Raw genomic sequence first — 23,094 nt, 5'->3', positions numbered from 1 at the left:
ATCTCTAAAGGTAAGTTTTATTGATTGATTGTTTTCCAACTTGACTGATACATAAACAGGCAATCATTCTTTTCAGAGTTTCCATAAGGAAAGAGGGCCCAAAAAGCGGTTAGTACATGCAATCTTAGTTAGAGTAAGTTTTCCTATTTTTCTGAATAGTCTACAGGCAACATGAGGTGATATGTCACCCAACTAACCTGCTAGAAACTTAATAAATCTGATCATATATGAGAATGATTTACCATTAGCAAAACACATGTATGTGATTTTTATTACAGGTAAAATTAGATGATATGGCATTTAGAAGATATGGCAATCAGAACTATACTAGTGACTATGAACTATGTAAAAGTTGTTTAAAGATGCTGCCTTCAAGAACTTTTCAACTATGTGAAATGGTAGGGTTGAAATAAGTAACATATCAGGTGGTAAAGATACAGTAGATGTGGATATGGAACTATAAAAAAAAGGGGGAAAAGAAGTCATATTTATGGACATCTTGAAAGATGCCTTAGATTAGGGACAAGTGTTATAAAGGAAATAAGACTTAAGTTTGGTCTTGAAGAAGTTAGATGCAATATTATAGCATCAAAATACTGTCAAAAAATACTCTTTCTTTCCAGCTAAAAGATAGGGACATCAGAGTGTTTCTGTAAAACCACATTAGTTGAAGTTTAGTATTTCTATTCCCCTCAAGTTGATAATAGTCCATATACCTTGAATTACTGTGTGTAAACTTTTAAATATATTACTCATTATAATAAGAGACAGAGTATAGATCCACTTCAATCTTATAATAATAGAGGAATCTAATTTTTAATGACCTCTACACCCCATCTTCATAAAATGTCTCATATAAATAGCTAATAAGTTCTAAAATTGCCTAATATGCATTTTCCCAGTTCTCTTTCTCTTCTGATGGATGTGGTAGCAAGTAGTGGAGTATCTAAAAGTAAGCAGAGAACAGTCAAAAAATAAGAAATGAAGGACCTTAATAACTCACTAATAGAAAAATCTTCCTTTCCTTATCAAAACTCAAATAGGTAAACTCCAAGTGGTAAAAAATGAAAGAAGGAAGAAGATACAAGTAAATGCATTTGCCTTCCCACCACCACACACATCCTCTCCTCCTGAAGTGCTCAAGTTTTAGAAATGAAGACAATTCGAGAGAGGAAAGGTCAGTCAAAGAGAAGACAGTGCAAAATGCCATGTCTGTAACGAAAGGTAATTTGAAATAAACTCCTGCTCAGAGCCCATAATGAGGGAGAAGAGAAACAAAGAGCCAGAGAGGTTCAGCATCAGAATTCAAAATAGGTATATTTTAATGACTCTAAAAGGCACAATGACCAGTAACCACTAGTCTGAGCCAGAAATGATGTAAAGTGGTGATCTGTTTGCTTCACTCCACCTCTCTCCCCAAGTGTTTTGCTCCTGACCTTCAAGACCACTGTTCCCAGCCTCGGAACTTTCCTGATTACCAGTAGGTTCTAATAGAGTAGAAATAAACATTAGTCAGATACAACAGATTAAATAATTGGGATGCATCAATAAAGTGGAATCATTAGAAATAAGCTTTCTTATAACTAACAAGAAAGATGAACTCTCAGAGAGAAAAAAGCCATTTATTGATAGTGCTAGAAACATCTACTACATTCTTTAGTAGCTCTGTGCTGTGCCAACATGATGAAGTTACTGGTACCTTAATGATTCAGACAACCACATATGATTGTGTTCTTTACTTGACTGCCTGCCAATTTAATCAATTGATAATGAACCTGATGTTTCACTTGTGAGAAAATAAAAAACAAACACTAAAGGGATCAAATACTCAAATTCTAGAGAATAGAATTGACAGATCTTGAAACATGATTCTCCCTCAAAGACACAAATAACCTGAATGTGACTGTAGCATTAATCAAAATTTCAGACCCCACTGAGTTTGCCCAAGCGTTGGCCTTACTTAGTTATTTCCATCCACAATGCAGCTCAGGAAACGTATTGAGACGCAAATGTGTTGCATGTGGTTTATCTTTTCGCCAATTATACAAATTTTGTCAAATTGTAAAAGGCTTTGATGTCTCAAGCTGTTTTGTTTCAGAGTTGAGAGGGAAAATGAAAAGAAAGGAAGTTGCTGTAAGAAACAACTCTGCAGAGATTTTTTTTTTTTTTAAATCAGCCAAAACTATGTGAAATAATTTTATTTGCCTGGCTCCATGCTAGGCACTGTTGGTGAGATATAAAAAAAAGGGAGTAAAGATAGCTACTTCAGTTTTGGCCCTTAATATCTAATTAGGGAGATAAAACATCAACACCTACACTATACTTAAAGAACAATTTTATAGGCAGCAAGTACATGACCAAACTTGGCTGTGAAATCAGAGAGGGAGACTGAATAATCAAGGAAGGCTTTATGAGGAGAGTCTAAGCCACCCCACTGTAAACCCAACTTTCTGCTAAAAATACTGATCATAAATAGAAGTGGAGAAATTCAGAGCAGCCTACAAAATAGAATAGATGGTGAGTGATACTTTCCAGTAAACCTTCAAATACTTGCATTATCATTACCACTGCACTCTAGCCTCATTCTGCTCCCTGCTGCAGTAGAAGTTGGCAACTCAATCCAAAATAACCTTGGAGACCTATTTCTCTTCTTCTTCTTCTTTCTTCTTTCTTCTTTCTTCTTCCTTCTTCCTCTTCCTTCTTCTTTTTTCTTCTTCTTTTTTTTTTACCATACTCCACATGTAATATATAAACATGTGGATATGCCTTCAAAATACACCCCAAATCTGACTTCTTACTTCTTACCCCTACCTGCATTCCACTGTAGTCCATCCATGTCATCTGTCTATGGGTCTCTATAGTGAGTGACCCCATACCTGCAAATCTCTTGCCTCCCAGCCCAACAACCACAATGGTCCTGTTCAAACAGAAAACAGATAATGTTACTTTGCTTCAAACTCTCCAAGGATTTCCCATCTCAAAGTTGTTAAAAGGCTTTTGAGGCCCTTTGTGACCTGCCTCTGCCCCCCCTCACACACCTTTTATTTCTCTGATTTTATCTTGTGCTATTTCCCCACCTCTCTCTCCATTCCAGTCCTCCTCTTTCTTACTGGAGCTGCTCTCTCGGGACCTACGCACCAGTGTTTCCTCTGCCTGGAACGTTGTTCCTAGATAGCTACCTGGCTTGTCCCTTTACCTTTGTTGAAGTGCCACGTGCTCAGTGGGGCCTCCCTGACTACCACACTGTAAATTGCAAACTTCCTCCTCTATGCTCCCTGGCACCCCCAAACCACTGCCCAACTTTACTTTTTCCATAGTACTTATCACTTATTGGCACACCATGTAATTTAATTATTGCTTTTATTTGTTGTGTGTCCTCTACCCTCCTGAGGTCAGGGAAATTTGTGCCGTGAGATATTCCATCACCTAGAATAGTACGTGGCACATATTATCAATAATCTTTGTGGAATAAATGGATTATGGACCTAGAGTCTAGATCATCACAACAAATAAGGATGCTCTATGAAGCTATCTTGCTTTTTTGTTTAGGTCACAAATTTCTAACCTGGAATCCAGGGTAGGACTTGGGGAACTTGTGAATGAATCCCTGAAATTGATACGTACACAATTTGTCTTCATCTATTTTTTATGATTGGAGGTAAGCTTTATGAGACTCCCAAGGGTCCCTGACAAAGAAAATAAGGAGAATCACTGGTTCAGAATATTCCAAAACACTTTAGAACTAAATAGATTTTTAAAATTTTATTAGCATATTAATCATCATTTTAAACATAATAAAATTGATAGACAAAAAATATTTAAAGTTGTATTTTCACAAATCCAAAAGAGTCTTATAATTTGGTTAGTTATGTCATTGTCAATTTGAATGAAAGGACCAGGTATCAAAACCCATCAGCCCAGTAGAGACCCATAGAGCAATTCCTCTGAATGTCCTCAGCATTAGTGTATGTGGTTCATATAAACCCTTGTCAGTGTGTCTCCTTGGAACTACTCTCTGCCTATTTCATGCACAGAATAGGTATTTAATTGTTTATTAAATTAATATTGAATGACTATAGTCACAACTTGAATAACTACCTGTGGTATTATATTAAATCAGTGGTAAAATCCATTTTGTTTGATTTCCAATCCAGTGTGTTTTCTATATAACTGTGTAGGGTCTATCTTAGTGCAAGATGACCTTTTATATAATTAGAAACATAAATAATGAACGAAGAACTCTTGTGTTGTAATCTTGGTCTTATTAAGGATCTAATTGGTGACCTTGGCACTTGCTCTGCCTTGATTACTTCAATTTTAAAATGGGAATAATATAATTATCTTGTTGGTTTTGAATAATTAAAATTATACAATGTAAATCAGCCTAAATTGTACCAATCATCACCATCTTATTTTAAATTCTGAGCATCAAACTGTAGGCATAATAAACATGAGATGTGAGACCACTTTTCACAGTAGCCAACAGATAGATAGGAGGTTCTGACAGAGTAGGGAAAAGTCTTTCTTTTACTGTAACAACAGGGCAGCTGCCACCAGGTCCACTTGTGGCAAGTGGGGATGAACCCCTAAAAAACAGCTGCGAGAGAATTGGGGCTGATGAAAGGTACAGTAATGGATTAATGAAATTCTCTGCACTGGCTTATTTGGGGTGAACAACCTCCAAACAGCAGGGTAGGTAGCAAGGCAAGCAGGTGTTAGGACAAGCTTTGCCTGAAGACACTAGATCTTGATATCTGACATTATTATAAAGACAAGATAAAAATAAGCCGTTAGATATGTTGTCAAAGAGATTGATGCTATAAACTATTTTGAAATTTTCTCTGATTAATTTTATAGGCAAACAGTTGTTCACCAAAGGTAGTGCTCTGAGTTGGGGGACCAGACATTAACACTACTGTCTCCAGATGGTAATGTTGTGGGCATAAAGAATGGGAAACAATAAAGCAAAAGGGGCACTAATGATTTTTTAATCCATCAAAGTTTAAAAGGCTATTGGAATCATTTACACAAGTAAACTTTCTTTTCACATTTCATTCTATCTCCCATTTGTGGAATTATAGATTTGTTAGAAAGTGATAGGCTCTTAAATGTTTAATCAATGACAAAACAGATTCTTCAAAGGGAAATGAATTGGCCAAGATCACTTGGCTGTGTCCTGGCAGAACTAAACTACACTCCAGAACTTCTATGTCTAGCTGCTTCCTGTTTGTATTTATATGTTTGTATCAGCGTCTTTCTGACAGTTCTTTTTCCACATTCTGTGCACACGTGTGAGGAGAGAGAGAGAGAGAGAGAGAGAGAGAGAGAGAGAGAGAGAGAGAGAGAGAGAGAGAAGTTGGGGAAGGGGAGAATGAGAGAATGAGCATACATATGAATCTATAATCATCTAAGTATATTAAAATATCTCATTTATCTTAATAAAAGTAATAGTTGTATAGAATTTACTTTTGGAGGGGGAACTGTATAAAGTTATAATATTGAGTTCCATAAGTATTCACTTTATTTCCCAAAATTTGCCTTCCTTTTTCAGATAGGGAAATATCTCAGATGTTGAATATATGAAAAGCAGTGCTTCTTATGTAAGTTCTTATACAAGACTTAAAAATTCTCCAGCAATGTATACCTCCCACTGTGTTTGAGGCAATTAATACTTAAACACCTTTAGCAATGTTCCCTAGGGTCATTATTAAACATAGACCATTGAGACATCATTAACTTATTGGGAAAGATAGAATCAAGGAGTTATAGAATGAAAACTACATTCAGTGTTTGCACTGCCCTTCATTGTGACTAGTGATACTTTCATTCAGTAAATATTTATTAATTTACTTATTAACAGATATTTAAAGAACAGCTACTATGTGATAGGCAGGCACCATCTAGGTGCTCAGCAAACAAAGCAAGCCTTCTGCCTTCATGGAGTTTATATTCTCGTGGAAGGAAATAGGTAATAAACAGAAAATAGAATCTAACTGTGAAAATAGAATCTTCTCTTTTCCATAAATCCTTTATCATAGAATTGCTTTAACAAGTTAGATTATGAAACTAATGAGAAAACCAGCTAGTCATCTCTCATTTTCAAATGTTAAATAAAATTCTTTGTTTTCTATAAAGAGCTTGTTCGTTATGAGCATTCAAAAGGTATACAACTTCAATTTTTAATAGCATATTTAGAATTCCTAGTTCTATCAAAATGACCTTCTCCAATGGATTCAGTTTGTCCGTTATTCGGTATGCCAGAACACAGGGTGGAGAACTGTAAAGGAAATTTAAAGTCAATGAAAAAGGTAGCATTCGGGGGCTTCAGGGAGAACAAAGATGATTGTGGATCAATTGTGCCAGACAATTTGAAGCAACTTAAGACTGCCGTCAGTATTTTAATTGTTCCTGCTGCAGAGTTTGAAAGAGCATTTAGTTCGATGAATGATGTGTTAACACCTAGTTGCGATGCTGTGCCCATTAGTTGCATATCAGCTTTGTCTTTTTATTAAGCTGGTTGGTCCACTGTTACACATGCTTAAGCCTCAAGATTATGTGAAGAAGTGGCTTGTAAGTGTCTGCTTGAGAGCTGGAACTTGTGGGAATGTGACAAGAAGCTCTCTGGCTCTTCTAACTTCACTTTTATTTTATTTAAAGAGTCTGAACTGTTCCCCTTCCTTAAGCCTGGGCTCCTGGGCATTGAGAGAGTAAAAAACTGTACGTTTTTTTCATATAACAAAGTGGGATAAAACAAGATCATGTCAGTATTAAGGTAACTTTTTCACTTCTGAAAAAATCAATAATACCACCCCTTTTGACACTCAATGCATAGTTGATGGAAAACCATGTGTATCTCTCTAAGGAATTATTAAGGGTCCCCTTGAGTCTAAAAGCTATGTGTCAAAAAGGAATATGCATTGGAGAAATGGGAAATAATGGGGATCATCATCAAAACTGGCCTTTCACATTAGACTGTGTGACAAGAGAGCTCAAGCCATCTCCGACATTGATGCCTGTGCTTTAAGTAGAATTTTATCTTGGATCCCTGGGCATCCTTTCCTATAATGTGCATATGAACTTGGAAAACTTACAGACTGAAGAATGGAATGCATTTGTCCTATGATAGCAATGGGGCTTGTACACCTCAATAGTTTATTTTTAAACACATTCTCTCTTGTCTCTCATATATTCCCATTTTCTCCAGAGGGAATATTCTGAGAAACTCACCATTCAATTATCCTTACTTCTTCTTGTCCAAAATTTAAAAGAGACAGCATTTCAGACATAGTATCTTCTCTCTGTTGGCTCCATAGCATTTTGTTTCTTGTTTTAGGGGAATTTTTTTCAGTGTTCATACCTTTTTTGTTCCCTCAATAGACCCGCAAACCTATATCAATGGAGTCAGTAGCTTGTGACTTCAAACAACAGGTATTGGAATTCAAGTGATTACAATATCTCTCTTTTCTTTGTGCAATGAGCCAGCAAGATTCCTTGAGAACAGTTAAACTCTAATGCTATCATACTTCAACATTCTTCTCCAGAAAACTTCACATTCACAATTTCTCAAAAGAGGGTTCTAGCTGTCCACGTTCTCATTGGTACCATCATGTTCAGCCATGACCTTGAACTGTACCTGGCTTTTCTTCTAGGACATACTCCTGGAATTACTATTTATTTTCTCTCCCCACATATATATCTACAAAGAGAAAGCACCATTTAGAACATTACCAATTTTAAGTTCAAATATCTTTCCTTGCAAATCTGCAGGATTTTGATCTGATTGGTACAGATAATTTGAGGAGGGGGCTCTCTTTTGCACAGCTTTGGGAGTAACTCCATCTTCCTGATGATAGGTTGCTCAGAGTAAAGGCAGAAAAGAGCATTTCTGTCATTGAATATTTAATTCTGGACAGCAATTTAATCAGGAATGGGATTTGGGCAGTGGCTCCAGACCCCTCCTAACTTAGTACAGTTTCGGCTCTTAGTATTCTTTAATTATCCCACTGAGATGTTTGAGAAGCAACTAGTAGTAAATGAACTTGGCAAATCAGCTATTAACCAAGTAATGAACTACAAATACATATGTTTGACAATTCTGCAGAGAGCATTTCTAAGCCAGGATTCTCGGTGGATTGTATTGGCCAAGAGAGGAAAAAACAGGTGTTATCAAACCATATCTACAAACAATTTGACAGGAGTTTTGAAATAATACACAGATTTTCCAGCCATGAATCCCAAACATGCCAATTAACCTATGGAGAATCCTGATTGTCAAATAATGAATCAATAAACGCCCCACAGGATGGTGAAGGGAAAGCTCGCTGTGACGTAGGGATAAATATTCAAGGCTTTCTCCCAAACAGTATATCTAAGGATGCATATCAACTTCACATCTAACCTTAAACAAAGCAGAGATCAGCTCTACTGAGAAAATTGATTTTATTCAACAGTAAGGCAAGGGAAATTAGTAAATTCAATATTTGTAGAAAGAAAATAAGCGAAGCCAGCTATTCCTGGTGGTCTGAGACTGTTCTTTGTTTTGGTAATTATGCCTTTATGTTTTAGGGCTCTTGTTTACATTTTCAGAAGGACTTAAAATAGCTCATGCATCAAGCAGCCCCCCTGAGCATCCAGGCTCTTCCACTCTGCAACAATAAAGTTGTCCCTGGACCAATACAAATTGGAAATGAACCCTAACTTTATAGAAAGAACTACTTTGCTTCCCTCATTGTTTGGAGCTTCTTTAGAGCTGAATCACAAACTAATGATCTCCACCGCAGCCAAGTCCTTGGTGTGATAGTATCTCATTGTAGTGAAGCCAACATTTACATAATGTATAGTCTAAAATACCTTGGAGTTCAAGCATAGAACTATGGAAAATAATTTCACCTCAGTTTCTATGCACCTGCATAGTAAGGCACAGGCAGACAGGATGACTTTACTAATGTTTGCTATTGGATGGTAAGCCATCCTAAAGCTATGAAAGCCTTCAAAACCCCATAGGTCTCCATTTTGCCATTAGCCATACCAGTTTAAACAGTCTGCTGCAAGAAATATTGACAGGTCAAGTACAGCAGGGAAGAGCACATGTCCCAGTGGCCTTTACACTGACAGTTTCTCCCACATTAAAGAGTTAACTAGCAGCCAACCAGCTCGAAGTGGGAGCTAATGAATGAAATGGAGATTGATATAGACTCTCTTTGGAGGTGCATCGATCTGTGTCTTGTGAACTCAGCTTAGGAATTCTGCATGCAGCATTGCCTGAGTAACCCTGGCATGGTGCCCATTAGCAAATAACTCTTTTAATGTTGGTCTTCAATTGATATATTTATTGTATTGCATATTACAATGACCCTTTCCTCCACTGCCTTTGTATTTGATGGTTATGGTATTAAGCTAAGGGAGAGTTCAACAGGATGCATTTAAGTCTGGACAGCATCGATGAAATATTTCATTAATTGCATACTTCATTTGCATGTGATGTATCAAAGAGGAGCTTCTGGGGGTACTGAATCCTTTTTCTTGCTACCCCAGCTAGCAACAATGAATCTAATTATGATTTTAGACCTTGGAATAGACACTATCTCTGATGATGATATCACACTGAAAATAGGTTTTAAAATAGTAAAAGATTGGTTAGTTTCACAACCTTCAACAAAGACAGTGCCTGTGTAACTAATAACTAGGAAAAAGAAACAAGAGTAATGACTAGTTAAAGAAACAGATGATGACCTTCTGGGTGTTGGCCAAGTCCATGTAGATTTCAGTATGTCACCTTTAGCCATACCTGAGTGAGGCATTTTCACTTAGCAGTGCTTCTCAACATTTGATATTTATAAGAATCACCTGGGGAACTTGTGATTCTGGAGATGTGGATTCGAATCTAGGAATATGCATTTTGATACTGTGTTTTAATGCAGGTAATCTTAAGACTATATATATTTTCAATATTGATGTAATACATTAGAAACAAAAGGATTAAGACGCATTCAGAGGATACCATGTCAAAACTGCTGAAAAGTTAGTCTAAACATACAGTGTTCCCCCCTTACCTGTGGATGTCTCAAACCACAGATAGTACAGAATTCTACATCTACTATGTTTTTTTCTACATACTATAAAGTTTAATTTATAAATCAGGCACAATAAGAGATTAACAATAACTAATAATAAAATAGAACAATTATAACAATATACTGTAGTAAAGTTATGTGAATGTGGTCTCTCTCAAAATACCTTACTGTCCGGTACTCACCCTTTTTCTCTTTGTGAGGATGAGAGGTGACACAATGCTTGCGAGATGACGTGAGGTGAATGACATGGGCATTGTTATGTAGCATTGGGCTGCTGTTAGGGTGACTTGAACACAAACACTGCGGTGCCCTGACAGTCTATCTGATAACTGAGATAACAGCTGAGTGACTGATAGGTGGGTAGTGTATACAGAATGGACATGTTGGTCCCAGGCAGGAGGGAGCAGAACGATGAGAGGTTCCATCCTGCTACTTTAGAACAGCACACAAATTAATACTTATGAATTGTTTATTTCTGGAATTTCCCATTTAATATTTTTGTACAGAGGTCGTCGTCGGCAGCCGTCCGTCTCGAGAGACGATGGTGTAGCTTCTTAAGAGTCTATCTGCACCGCCGAGAATGGCTGTGCAGTCCGACTCGGGAGTGACACGGTATCTGTCTCCTCCCGTGTTGAATCGACATCTTGCGATGACGCTGGAGTGTCCTCTCCAGTGAAGCTGAAGCTACAGAGCCTGGGCAGGGTGATATGGAGGGTCTGCTGTTGCCCATGCAGCAGACCCCCCCTCTCTTCGCAGCTGAAGGGCCCAAGGGAAAGACGGAGTCAATACAGCTTGGCTTCAGGTGCGCCGCAGGAGTTGCCGGTGTTGACTACAACGTCAAACCGCCTTAGGGACTCCGGCTCCGGATTTTCTGTCGGGGTTTACTCCCTTAGCCTTTCCCCTGAAGAGGTATGCCGCAAGGCAGCGGAGGTTTTTTGGAGTCAGAGTTTTCCTTCTCTGATGTGCCCTGACTGGAAGATCGAACCAGCGACACTTAGCTCGCAGGCCGACGCTCAATCCACTGAGCCAAACCAGCCAGGGTCTATAGCCCTAGTGGTTAATGAATATTTGTCAACAATAGTTTACAAAACGCACTAATCATGAACAAACAGAAGAGTCCAAAAGTCTTACTTCTTAATCACAAAACGAATCCTTTCCTTTGCAAGTAATATTCTCTCAAGGCGAGGAATTCCATAAGTAGATGGCCTTCTAAAAGGAATTCCTTCCGGAAGTCCTTCTACATAAAGATCTTCAACATGTGATTGGAAAAGAGGGTATGGGATCGTCACAGGACCTTTGGCTTTTATAGCTTGAGCGTATTTTCTTTCAAACAACTCCTCGACTTGTTTGCGTAGATCAGTAATTCGAGCGTTCCATTTCTCGAAGTTGAATTCTCTCACTTTCCGTTTGCCGGCATTGGCAGGCTCGGTGACTGGTGGCTGGGGGGGGCTCGCTGCTCTTTGGTCTCTTGGTGGGTGGAGAATAATCATCATCTTCAATAGTCACCTCAACTTCAGGGTCCTCACTTGTTTCTGAAGGGACATATTGAGTAGAATCTTCTGCTGGTACTTCCATTTCTGTTCCTTCATTGCCCTCTGAAGAATTATGGCTTCCTTGAATGTTATATTGATAGTAATCAGGATCTTCTGATTCTTCCTTTACTGTCACAGCGGCCATATCCAAGGAAATACCAGAATCTTCTGTGGGTTCAGTTTTCACTTTGATAGGGCCACAACTTCCACCTGGAGATAGCATTGACCTTTCAGCATCTGTTACCATCACACGACCACCTAGGTGCTTCTTTGGCTCTAGGAAAGGTCTCTTAATGATGAATGAAATCCCTGCTTTGTTCTCCAAAATCCACTTCAGAGTTGCAAGATCATAGTTCTCCGGGTGTTTGAAGGCAACGCCCTCTGGAAGCCCCTGCACTACCACAGCCGACTGGTCTCGCAGCATCTTCTCATACGGAACAGGCACCACTGTTGATTTTCCTAAAGCTTTCCCATAGCAAAAGCAGAAATAGTCCTCAACTGTTTTTCTGAGTGTTTCAATCTCTACAGCATCTACACTCATACGATTTGTCTGGGTTGTAGATTTCATTTTATGCATCTCTGCAGCCTTTTCTTCTTCTTCAACATAGTATTTCACAAAATCTTTCTGAAAATCCTTTCTGGTGTTGACAAAAGCACATCCTCTCTCAGTTCCAACGACAAATACGTCTGTTTCATACACTGCAATGCAGGCCACTTCTGCCTTGGACTTGGCCAGTTCTTTACACATGGACTCAAGTGCAGACATGAGAAACGTCACCACCATCCTGCTCTCTGAAGACTCCTCATCTTCAACCGGCAGGCCAGACATTGCTACTTGGGCCATGATCCCCGAGTGCAGCCGCCTCCAGGCAGCGCCGGGGGTAGGGGTGCCGAAGGGAAGCGAGTGTGGGCCGTGTGCGAGCCGTGGCCGCGGCGGAGCAGCCTCGGGCTGAGCCGAGCTGACTAGCGGGCAGGAGGTGAGAGGGCGAGGGCCCGTGCGTCTCAGCCGAGCTTCTGTCACCGCCGCATGGCCGCCCCGGCAGGGCCTCGCTCAGCGCCTAGATCCAGTCGCAAGGGACCGAGAGACGGGCTGGGGTAACCGCGGTAGGCGGGTGGCCACAGCTAGAGAGCGCGTGCGGGGACAGAGGTAGACCTTAAGTAACTGAAACCAAGGAAAGTGAAACCATCGATATGGGGGCTACCATATGTCTAGGAAATTGCAAGATCCCTCACATCAGTTTCACTTCAGCTCACTTCCATCTCTGAAAAACTGGTGACTCCTCCCCGGAGGGCGTGACTCTGCTTGCCATCATTTCTATAGAGTCTGTGGTTTGGGCCTCTTTGTGGATCAAGGGTCCAAGTCCAGCTCCTAACGCATAAGGGTCTGCTTGAACTGCTGTAGCCCCTCACCTCCACATTTCTCAATGGCTTGACTTCTCATGCATTCATACAGAGGGAAGTACTTTTTCTTTTACCCACTCATGCTTGAAGGTACTTCATTACCCTGGGTTGAAATTACCATTAATATGCTAAACTAATAGGCTAAAAACTGCCCTAGAGTGATGACCTAGGTAGGCCAAGTATCTCCTTTTATAGGGAAAGATCTGAGTCCATGGAGTTTGGGCAGCTTGTAGACAAGCCAGAACTGCCCAAGCCTCTTTCATTCCTTCTTGACAGCCCAAGCTTATTGAAGAATATTTATCTTAATGTCTGGAACACAAACTTATTTCAAAGAAATCCATTGCCAACCATCACTGTTACTGGAATAAAAGCACATAGAATTACTTGTTAGTAACAAAACCAAGCTTATCCATGGAGAAGAGTGTATTATCTCCAATCTCGTTCAAGCCAGCTTATTGCCAGAGAATTTAAAGGAATGTAATGGGGCCTGCGATTTCAGAAGTAGTGTATTTCTTGCCAAGAAACTAGTTAAGTCCTGTCAAAACAACAAAATATTGTTGTTGTTTTTAGGATGCTTTGCACATTACTAAGCACTCGTGCTACTAGCATTAAATACATGGTGTTTCTAAAATGTCAACAGAGCATGCTATGTGCTGACTATGTGTGTCCAGTCCAAATTCATATGCTGAAGCCTTAATCCCCAATGTGAAATATTTGGAGGTGGGGCTTTGGGGAGGTGACTAGGACATGAGGTTACAGCCGTAATGGATGAGATTAGTGCCCTAGAAGACGAGATATGAAAGAGATCATCTCTCTGTATGTAAGGATACAGCAAGAAGGTGGCTATCTGCAAACTAGGTTTCACCAGACATGGAATCTGCTGGCACCTTGATTTAAGATTTCCCAACCTCCAGTCTGAGAAACAAATGTTTGTTATATAAGCCACCTAGGCTTATATAACAGTCTATAGTAATTTGTTATAGCAGCCCAAGCCAAGACCATACACACAATAAATGCATGTGATAAGGGCACTAGCTGTGGGCATTGGGGAACAGCTAACCTTAAGGAGGAGATTTTGACAAAAGGAACGGATTTGCTGTCCCTGGAGATTAGGAGTCCTGTGAGGGCCCAGGCACAAGGGGCAGGGTGTGACGCAGAGGATTTTGAAAGCCGAATTTCCTGGGAGTTTGTGACATGTGGAGGCTAAGTTGAGGGGAGATGCCTTCCTCCAGGTTAGTGAGTTCAGGAGGAGAAACAGATTTGGTGGTGTGGAGAGAAAAGAAAAAGGGACATTTGATTTACTGCATTTTGGACAGATTCCATTTCAGAGGCCTGGGGGAGACTGTGATAGAAATGTATAAGTGGGATCCACAGGTATGAGGTGGTGGGCCATCCATGGCAGTGAATCATCAGTGCGGCTGTTGGGTCAGCCACGGGCATAGAAAAGATTGTTTAAGGCTCTGGGTCTCAAATTGTTGTCCCAGGCAAGCAGCATCAGCATCACCTGGAAGCTGTTTTTCAAAATGCAAATTCTTGGGCCCCACCTCGGACTTACTGAATCAGAATTTCTGGGGTTGGGACGTGGCCATGTGAGTCCAGCCCTCCACGGGATTCTGATGTATGCTCACGTTTGAGAAGTACTGGTTTAAGGACAATGCAGCATGAGAACAGTTACGGAGCTGGAGGAGAAAGGGAAAGCCCATGCAAAACTAAAAATGTGTACAGAGGGATCAGAAGGTCCCAGTTAAAGTGAGGGCCATATTTTGAGAAGGATGAGTGCTCAGTGAAGTTAAATGCTGCATAGGCCAGGGAGGAAGAGGCCTGTGACGTGCCCATCAGATTGGACAATTATTAGGTTATTGAAGATTTGACAAGAGCAGTTTCAGAGTGGGTGTACAGAGGCCTGTTTACAGAGGGTTGCTGATGGAACCAGGCACGAGGAAGTGGAAATAAGGAGCTTAGATTACTTTTGCAACAAGCTGAGCTGGGAAAGAAACAAAGGGAGAGAAAAAGTCAGGGAGAATTGCAGACTGGAAGAGAGGCGTCTTTTCAAGACATGAAAGCCTTGGGTTGGTTTGTGGACCCCCAGGAAGGAGCCAGGGAGGGGCAGAGGCTGCAGACATGCAGGCTCCAGAGCAGAGTCTCACCCTGAATGGTTTCCCCTTCCCCAGGCTCTCTCAGCCCCAATTGAAGACTTTAATCAAATCCTTTCTTTGTCGTACAGCACCAGCATCACCTAATATCAGATGTAGCCACAGAGCCCAGATTTAACATCCTGTATGAGGCATGGAACTGCCACTGTCCCCTCCAGACGTCCTCCTGCCCTGCACCTGTCTGGGTCTATGCCTTTCTGTCACTGCATCCACATAGCCCCTCAGTCAGCTTGGACAATTCCTTCTTCTGATCCTTAAAGACCATCTTGCCTATGAAACCTTCCCTGCTCCCCAAGGCAGCGTTAGTTGATTCCTCCAGCCGTGAGCCCCTGTGCATACATCTCCCCATGGTGTGTCTCCCACTGCATTTTACCTGTTTTTCTTCTCGTGGACTGGAAACCCCTGGACCACAGCCACAGCTGGGCCCCACTGATTTTGTTATACCACAGCCCTCCCAGTGTCTACTCATAGTAGGTGCTCCCTGGATGCTTATGGAATGTGTGAATGAATACTTTTATGAAGGACCATACACTCGCTCTCAGCACCACAGGTTCACTCTAGAATCTGTATCATTGGTCTGCCTGAGGTCTCTAGATTTTTCTGAATACAGATGAGAAGTTTTGCACAACTGTAGCAGCTTGCTTTCTAGGATGAAGGGTTTCCTACGGTGTGGGCTTTATGGCTTGAGGCACCCCCGTTGCTCACTGGTGGTACATGAGGCCCTCTCCAATGCTGCAGTTACCCTGTCATGTATTCACTGAGTGTCAGGGTATTTGTCAGCCTGGGAGAATTTCTAAGGAAATCTAGGTTAAATCTTACAACTCCAGTGGCCACCACCAACAGCCCATAAAGCATGGACAGTTTCAGTGTACACCACAGCGACCCCGCCATTTGATGCAGGCTCTGAAATTCTCAGCGATGAAGTAGCCATCCTCAGAGCCACACCATGGGGGGGTTCAGAATCACGTTGCCTGCCTAGCACACCAAGCCGCTCAGTTGCCAACTTCAAAACCAGACACCACTATTAAACACTAAAAATGAAAATGATCTCCTCAGTTAGGAAATTGCCAGCACCTTCATTTCCCTCCTGCTACCAGACTATCAGCGGGAGAACATGCATGGATAACAGGCATGCGCATGCACACACACAGATGCACACACACACACATGTTCTGAGTAGTTGCAGGTTTAAAAATTTTAAAGGATCTGTCTATTTGTTCTTCTACTAGAGCTATTACATCTGTCTTTGTTTTCCTTCAGCATAAGTGTAGACAGAGACATTTTATTTGTTCATGGTAAAAAATCATCTTTTTATTACAGGCTTGAAGAAAGCATCTAAATAGTGGTGAAATACATTATTTTTAAAATATTTTCTTTGGGGTCCCTTCTTATACTGGTAGTAAAAAGCGAATTCATAATAATGATCCAAAAATATTGAGAAGTGAATCTTTTTTTTTTTAAATTGGGGATCTATAACTTTTAAGTTTTCTTCAATATTGAAATATCTCATAAAAAAATACAAAGCATTCATTCTAGCATGCCATTTCTAACTTTAAAAATAAAGATCACCCAATAATCACTTCCAGTTTGCTGGACTCAACTAATGTATTTAGAAAGTATACATGGGTTTGACTTAACCCATTTGTAGAATCAATTGTAGCTCATTTTTCTCTATGTATAATGCCGAAGGAGTGATCAGAAAAAACTATTCCACATACAAAGTATCAGTATTGTTCACTACTTTAAAGAATTCTCAAGCTTATAAAGCACTGCTTTTTCATCAAGTAAAAAACAGATTATGCACCAGTCAGGAAACAGAAAAAATTATAAGGAGATTTTGCCTATTGAATGTAATGGATTGTCAGGAACCCTTGACATTATTCTACAGGCGAGGCCACATAAAATCAATACATCTTAGGCGAGGTTTAATTTATTTGTAGGTTCTTACAACAAATGACTTACCTTTTTTGTTTGCCATTTTTCTTTTTCACTTTTGCACTCATGAGTAGCTATGGTTTTTATCCATCTAGTTATTACGAATTAACAAAATGATCATATCATTATTACTGTACATTTTTAACTATATTTTATTGATTATTTTGTTACAGTAGTCCCAATTTCTTTTCCCTTTGCTCCACTCTTCCCAGTACTCCCCTTCCCTCCAGCAATCCCACCCCCCCTTAGTTTATGTGCATGGGTCATGCATATAAGTTCTTTGGCTTCACCCTTTCCTATATTATTCTTAACTTCCTCCTGTCTATTTTGTACCAAACAATTATGCTTCTTAATCCCTGCTCCATTTCCCCATTTCTCCCCCTACCCCCTCACAGCTGATAACCATCCAAATGATCCCCATACCTATGAAACTGTTCCTATTCTGGTTTGCTTAGTTGAATTTTGTTTTTATTTTTTAGATTCAGTTGTTGATAGTTGTGAGTTTGTTGTCATTTTAATGTTCATAATGTTGATCTTTTTCTTAAGTAAGTCCCTGTGACATTTCATGTAATAATAGCATGGTGATGATGAGCTCCTTTAGCTTTACCTTGTGTGGGAAGCACTTTATCTGCCCTTCCATTCTAAATGATAGCTTTGCTGGATAGAGTAATCTTGGTTGTTAAGTCCTTGCATTTCATCACATTGAATACTTCTTGCCAGTACCTTCTTGCCTGCAAAGTTCCTTTTGAGAAATCAGCTGATAGTCTTATAGGCACCCCTTCGTAGGAAGCTCTCCGCTTTTCTCTTGCTGCTTTTAAGATTCTCTCTTTATCTTTAACTCTTGGCATTTTAATTATGATGTGTCTTGGAGTGGTCCTTTTTAGGTCTAGCTTGTTTGGGACTCTCTGTGCTTCCTGGACTTGTATGTCTGTTTCCTTCCCCAAATTTGGAGAGTTTTTCTTCATTATTTTCTCACATAACTTTTCAATTTCTTGCTCTTCTTCTCCTTCTGGCACCCTATGGTTCGGATGTTGGCATGTTTAAAGTTGTCCCAGAGGTTCCTATGCCTCTCCTCATTTTTTTTCAATTCTTGTTTCCTCATTCTGCACTGGCTGACTGATTTTTTCTTCCTTATGTTCCAAATCATTGATTTGAACCCTGTTTTCAGTTCTTTCACCATTGGTTTTGTGTGGATTTTTTTTTTTGTTTCATTTAGCATAGCCTTCACTTCTTCCCTTATGCATCTGCCATACTTAAGCATATCTGTCAAGCCTCTGAGCACCTTTATTACCAGTGTTTTGAACTCTACATCTGTTAGGTTGGCTATGTTCTCATTTCTTAGGTTGGCTATCTCCTCATCGCTTAGTTCTCCCACTGGAACCTTGATCTGTTCCCTCTTTTGGGCCATACTTCTCTGTCTCCTCATCTTGCCAGGCTCCCATGTTTGTTTGCCTCTGTGTCTTAGGTAGAGCTGTCGCTACTGTTACGTTTAAGGGGCGGAGCCTTTGGTATTCATCAGTAGAGGGCGACCTGTTTCACCACATTGTGGCGCTGTTTGTGGGGGAGGGGACTGAGTGAGAACAATGCTGCTTGCTCAGCTCTCAACCCTTTTTCAGGCACTTCTTCCACTTTCGTATGGGACTGGCACCTCTCTAGCTGTTGCTCTGGCTGTCGTTCCCAGAGTGGGTGGGTCTGTGGATGTCTAGGACCGTGGGGGCCTTTAAACAAGCAGACTCTGCTGAGAGGCCAGCGTTTCTTCCTCTGCCCTAACCCCTACTGGTTTGCACAGTCAAAAGCAATGAGGCTTTATTTTCCCCAGCACTGGGACCATGAGCTGTGTGGTCAGGTCTGGTGCTGGGAGTGCTCCCCAGGTGTCCCTCCTTAGTTTTTAAAACGTGTGACTGCTCTTTCTGCTGACCTGCTGCCGATGCCACCACTACACCATGTCCACTGCACCCTCACTCAGCCCCTCCTACCTGTCTGGATGAGTATTTCTTCTTTATATCTTTGTTTGTTGGACTTCCATGCAGCTCAGTTTTCTGGAACTTCTGGATATCTCTAGTTTTGAGGTAGTTGTATTCCTTCTTTGTGTGGAGGGAGTTGCAGTGTGTCTCTCTAGGTCTCTATCTTGTCCAGAAGTCTCTTATGTGCATTTTTTAAGGAAGGTAATTGCAAAGCATGAAGAAACACAACCAAGAATCAAGAAGTTATACTAAATGTGATGGTTCTAAAACATCGCCTTCTGCCCAGTTGCCGAAGGTGCAAAATATACCCCACCAATGAGCTAGGCCTTACCCCAAATCATAGGCTGTTTTTTCTCATGCATGAGTCTCTATGAAGAGATTCCCCCCACTCTTTGAGTTCCTGTAGGGTTGGTGGCATATGTGAACGAAAGATGCTTTAAAACATGCACTTTATGAAAGGAAGGACTGGAGATTACAAAAATTACTTTGACAGTTTTGATCCTATGTTGGTATGTGGCCTATCAAAGAATTTGTAGCAAAGAGTATTAGATTTTTCAGCACACCAAGCACTGGTGACTATTTGTGTTTAGTCAAATAAAAATTTCCTTTTTATATATTTTGGGAATTGTTCCTTTTGGTATTAAATTCATATTAAAGACAAAATAGAATTACTTTATGCTTCTGGTCAAAGAGATATAATGGACTGCCCATTCTTCAGCTGCTTCTGCCAAACCAACACTCTAGGAGATGGACCCCTAGAGTCAGGAGTGAGCTGGGTTGGAGCCCAGTTTTTCTACCTGCTCTCAGTGTGATGCTCTCTCTCCTTAGTTTCCTCATCTGAAAAATGGAGATGATAATATTACCAGCCATGTAGTGCTAATTGATGGATTAAATTTTGACTATGTAGAATACGTTGTGCACATACAAGTCATGATAAACACTGTTTAGCAGGTGTTGACTGTTATTTTCAGTGAGAACTTTGCAGTTGGTGGGTGCTGCTCCATTGCTTGGGTCCTGGAGTGAAGACTTTCAGCCCAGAACGAGAAATGTCGAGCCTCAAATGAGGAAGTTGAAGCTGTGTAACTGTTAGAGCAAGCATTTCAAAGCAATTCTTTACAGTGGTAATGGATGTGGCAAATGTGTGGATTTTGTTAGGATTTCTTCTGACAGCCATGAACACAGATATATTTTAAAGTAATGTAACTGTCCTAAATCTCGAGCAGGGAATACAATGACTTCTAGTATTATTTTTCACTTCTCCAATGACACTCTGAAAGTTATATTTGATAAATTCCTTAGAAGTTGTTTGACTTAGGAAAGGCCCTGTACCATTTAACCTTGGTTTTGTGTCCTGTGTCCAAGGCCCATCTAATGTAATACATCACAAAAGTTAATATGCCAAAGTCTTCCCAGAGCATGATTTCCTAGACCACTTTTTAGGGAAAACCACCTCAGAGTGAGGCTTTTGACACATTTGGTAGCTATTACCATTATAGGTTTAAAAACAATCCCTTTAAACCCATTTATCCTCAGTAGCAAATAATGTAAGAGAAAAGCCCAGTGCATCAAGAAATCAGCAAAAGTGGATAAATATACATACTCCTCATTGGCATGGCCAATCTCAAGAGATGTAAGCTGAAGAAAAATAGGAAATGTCAGGAATTGTGCTACTCTAGAAGCTATTCATTTTGCTTTATATTCACGATCACTGATACTGCCAACTGTAAAACAATCTGGGGGGGTGGGGGGTTGTCTAGGGTTTGTTTGTTTTGAAAAAAAAGTTATAATTTACTTAGCTTCTCTTGAAATTCTTAGTGTGACTCTTAGGATGGAGTTCACACTAAAGACATGATGGCAGATTTAAAGTCAGAAGCTATATATTCTCCTCTTTTTTCTTGTTCAAATATATAACCTTTTCTTTCTGGGTTCAGGTACAACAGGGTCAATGTTCATCTGTCCCCAGACTAAATTGCCCTGCCACAACATAGTCTTCCATCAGCCACCAGATCAGTGTTGGAGCAAGAGGTAGAAAAGGTAAAGGGAGAATAAATGGTGATTAAAGGAAATTTGACTTGGGGTGGAGAACAGACAATACTATATATATATGTATGTATGTATGTATGTATTACCCTGGCTGGTTTGGCTCAGTGGATTGAGCGTCGGCCTGCGAGCTAAGTGTCCCTCGTTTGATCTTCCAGTCAGGGCACATCAGAGAAGGAAAACTCTGACTCCAAAAAACCTCCGCTGCCTTGCGGCATACCTCTTCAGGGGAAAGGCTAAGGGAGTAAACCCCGACAGAAAATCCGGAGCCGGAGTCCCTAAGGCGGTTTGACATTGTAGTCAACACCGGCAACTCCTGCGGCGCACCTGAAGCCAAGCTGTATTGACTCCGTCTTTCCCTTGGACCCTTCAGCTGCGAAGAGAGGGGGGGTCTGCTGCATGGGCAACAGCTGGCCCTCCATATCACCCTGCCCAGGCTCTGTAGCTTCAGCTTCACTGGAGAGGACACTCCAGCGTCATCGCAAGATGTCGATTCAACACGGGAGGAGACAGATACCGTGTCACTCCCGAGTCGGACTGCACAACCATTCTCAGCGGTGCAGATAGACTCTTAAGAAGCTACACCATCGTCTCTCGAGACGGACGGCTGCCGACGACGGATATGTATGTATGTATATGATGTATTATAGAATTGTATACCTTAAGCCTATATAATTTTATTAACCAATGTCACCCCAATAAATTCAATAAAAATTTCAAATTAGTTTTTCTTGTTTATTTCAATAATTATCCTTTTAAAATATGCTCTTTTACATGATCTCTGAAAACAGCTGCAAAATAGGCAATTTTAAGAGAGAAGTAGAAAAGATACCTGACTTGACCAAGTTCTCTTAGGTATTCAGTGATGAAATATAAACTGAGGCACAGGTGTTCCTTCTATATTGTCTTACTCATTATTGTATTCTCAAATTGCCACTATAATTTTTACAAACACAACTCTTGTTTGGTGACCTACCTTCCTCCCCAGGGAAAAGAGTATCCATTGAACCTGTCTTTCAGCCAAAGCAGATTTAGGCACTAATTTTAAATCACCTCATCCCCATCAGGCAAGCAGACTGTGATATTCTCCTAGAATATCTACTTAAAGGCTACCTAGTGATCATCTCCGCTGTCTGTTCTGACATTTCCTAGACTTTTTTGTTCATCTAATGACACAGCTTAAAGAATATCTCAGAAATATGTTTAAAATGCTCATTTTTAAAAATAATACTCAATATTCTTAAATTTAAGAAATACTTCCCAAGAGAAATAAGTTTATAAAAATATTGATAACTCCATTTCATGTTAAATATAATATTTTATGTGTAAATTGATCATAAAAAAATTCATCTTCTGGTTAAGGGTAGATTATCATTCATTCATTTATTTAATTAGCAGTAGCTGGGACGTACCAAGTTTTTAAAAAAATACTTTGGGTCCTGGCTGGTGTAGCTCAGTGGATTGAGTGTTGGCCTGCAAACCAGAGGGTCACAGGTTCAATTCCCAGTCAGGGCACCATGCCTGGGTTACAGGCCAGGTCCCCAGTTGGGTGCTTATGAGAGGCAACCACACATTGATGTTTCTATCCCTCTCTTTTTCCCTCCCTTCCTCTCTCTCTAAAAATAAATAAATAAATAAAATCTTTAAAATAAATACCTTGGGATTAGTGAGAGAGAGAAAAGGGTTATCACAGGAATAACATGAAACACAAAGCTCCTGGTCCCTCTGAGTTGAAAATCTAGTTGTATAAATATTCAAATAAATGTATATATATGGAGAAGATTTCTGGAAAGGAATGTATCAGAAGGTTATTAGTGGTTGTCATAGGCAGTAGGATTGGTGATTCTTAGTATCTTCTTTATAATTTACTATAGTTTCTGAATTTTCTAAACTAAACATATATTTCTTTAATAACCAGGAAAAATAAAAATTTTTGAAAGTCCCTTTAAAATGACATCTTTGTAAGCGTAGGTTTGATAGCTTTTCTTACAAAATG

At 40.2% G+C, this 23,094-nt stretch overlaps 1 protein-coding gene and 1 pseudogene across 2 annotated transcripts in view; one reads left to right on the top strand and one right to left on the bottom strand.

The window, feature by feature from the left end:
- Window positions 1-23,094, top strand: part of NPAS3 (neuronal PAS domain protein 3) — an 893,587-nt gene that overhangs the window by 697,252 nt on the left and 173,241 nt on the right. The gene's annotated exons all lie outside the window — the stretch shown is intronic.
- LOC150015911 (general transcription factor II-I pseudogene) lies at window positions 11,154-12,738 on the bottom strand (annotated as a pseudogene).

Source organism: Furipterus horrens, unplaced genomic scaffold, assembly GCF_987537825.1.
Source record: "Furipterus horrens unplaced genomic scaffold, mFurHor1.1.pri manual_scaffold_3, whole genome shotgun sequence".
In the NCBI taxonomy this organism is placed as follows: Eukaryota; Metazoa; Chordata; class Mammalia; order Chiroptera; family Furipteridae; genus Furipterus; species Furipterus horrens.
The sequence above is the reverse complement of the archived record's forward strand: the minus strand, read 5'-3'. Positions and strand labels throughout refer to the sequence as shown.